A 2,500-nucleotide genomic window follows, 5' to 3' on the forward strand; every position below is an offset into this window, starting at 1 on the left:
GAGAGAGGGAGAGAGAGAGAGAGAGATATTCAGGGAAAGAGAAAGAGAGAGACAGAGAGAGAGAGAAAGAGACAGGCAGACACACAGACAGAGAGAGAGAGAAGAGAAAACGAAAGCAACATGTCTCAATACGCACGAACGACTTGTGCTTCATGTAGCAAACAATATCCCTCGAGAGTTAGTCGTCTGGGTAAGGCACAGGAAATCCAATGCTACTTGTAAATAAAACTGGTCTACGGTGTGGTTAAATGGCAGATAATGATCTGCTTTTAATGGTGTAGAAAGCTGCATATTAGAGGCAGATACTGGGAGGGGGAAGAGGGGGAGGATAAGGAGGAAGAGGAGGAGGAAGAAGAAGAAGAAGAGGAGGAGGAGGAAGAGGAAGAAGAGGAAGAAGAGGAGGAGGAGGAAGAAGAGGAGAAAAAGGAGGAGGAAGAGGAGGAAGAAGAGAAAGAAGAGAAGGAGGAGGAGGAGGAAGAAAAGGAGAAGAAGGAGGAGGAATAGAAAAAGACAAGGGGAGCGGGATGAGGAAGATGCAGATAGTGGAAGGGGGAGAGGGGAAGGAGAATGAAGACGTGGAGAATAAAGAAGAATAAAATGAGGAGGATGAGGAAGAAGAGGGGGAAGAAAATAAAGATAGTGGAAAGGGAAGAGGGGAAGGAGAAGGAGTCGGTGGAGGAGAAAGAAGAAGGAAATGAGTAGACGGAAAGAAGAAAATGAGTGCGAAGAGGAGGAGTAGGGGAAATAGAAAAGGAGGAAGGCAAGGAGTAGGAGGAGGAAGAGGAAGAAGAAAAACAATAAGAGGAGGAGGAGGAGGAAGGAAAAAGTAGGAGAAGGAGGAAGAGAAGGAAAAATAGTAGGACGAGGAGGAAGAGGAAGAAAAAAAAAAGAGGAAGAGGAGGAATAGAGGAAGAAATGGGGAGAAGGAACATGAGGAGAAATGGTCTTATGGTTTAGAAAGATGCATATGGGAAGAGGGGAAGGAGGAGGAGCAGCAGGAAAAAGAAAAGGAAGAAGAAATGGAATAGGATGAGCTGGAATAAAGGAAGAAACGGTGAACGGGAGAAGGAAGAGGAGAACGAGAAGTTGGGGGAGAGGCAGAGACGTAGGGAAGAGAAGAAGAAGAAGGAGGGGGAGGAGGAGGAAGAGGAGGAGAAAAATAAAGAAGAGGAGAGGCATAAAACCGAAGAGGAAGAAAAAAGGATGAAAAGAGATGAAAGAAGAAAAAAAAGAGAAGTATAAAAAGAGAAAAAAGAAGATGAAAAAGGGAGAAGGAGAGGAAGATGACGAAGATGTGAAGGAGAAAGAGGAGGGATGGATAGGAAAGGAATATAGGAGGAGGGTCTAGAGACACAGAAAGATGGAGAGCTAAATAGATAGATAGATAGATAGATGACTACACAAATAACTAGAAGAGGAAAGAAAAAAAAAAAAGTCAAAGAAGGCGGTTAAGCAAAGCCAAAGAAAGAAAGAAAGAAAGAAAGAAAAGGAAGATAGAAAGAAAAAAAAAAGAAAAAGCAAGAAAGAAATATAAAAGAAAGAAAAGAAAAAAAAAAGAGAGAAAAAAGAAAGAAGAAAAGACAAAAAAAGAAAGAAACACGAAAGAAAGAAAGAATGAACAGAACAGAAAGAAAAAAACAAGAAAAAAACAAGAAAAAGAAAAAGAAAAAAAACAACAGAAAACCAGAGGTTATGAATGGAGCGCCTTGAGTCCGACTCTTCGCAGCCCAAGAACAAGACCTTTGCCCTAAGTTACGACTTGTATCGAGCTCCTTAACACAAAGCCCCGACACAGGCAAACCGGCGAACCAACGCTGGCGAACCGGGAGCGAAAATCGAACCGGGAGCGAGGGAGAAAGGAGAAAAGCTTGGAGGATTTGGAACCGAATTTCAGTCTGGTGTGGGGGGTGGGGGGACAGGGCTGGGGTGGTTGGGGATGTGTGGGTAGATAGGGGTTTATGTTTGGGTGGGCTGGGTGGTTGGGGGGTTGGGGGGTGTAAAGGGAGGGTTATTGGGTGGGGGGGGGGGGGTGTATGTGGGTATGTGTGTGTCTCCAGGGAATGTGTGTGTGTGTAGAGGGAAAGGAGTTGTGCGTGTGTGTGTGTGTGTGTGTGTGTGTGTGTGTGTGTGTGTGTGTGTGTGTGTGAGTGTGTAGAGGGAAGGGAGTTGTGCGTGTGTGTGTGTGTGTGTGTGTGTGTGTGTGTGTGTGTGTGTGTGTGTGTGTGTGTGTGTCTGTTATGTGTGTGTGTGTAGAGGAAAGGGAGTTATGTGTGTGTGTGTGTGTGTGTGTGTGTGTGTGTGTGTGTGTGTGTGTCTGCTATGTGTGTGTGTGTGTGCAGAGGGAAAAGGAGGTTTGTGTATGTGCGTGCGTGTCTGTTATGTATGTATGTATGTGTGTGTGTGCTTGGTGGGAGCAACCAGGAGATATATAGAGCGCTTGTGAATATGCAGATCTTTGGTACAGAGAAAGAGAAAAAAAAAAAAAAAGAAATAAAAAGAA

The sequence above is a fragment of the Penaeus chinensis genome, chromosome 43 (assembly GCF_019202785.1).
Source record: "Penaeus chinensis breed Huanghai No. 1 chromosome 43, ASM1920278v2, whole genome shotgun sequence".
Classification (NCBI taxonomy): domain Eukaryota; kingdom Metazoa; phylum Arthropoda; class Malacostraca; order Decapoda; family Penaeidae; genus Penaeus; species Penaeus chinensis.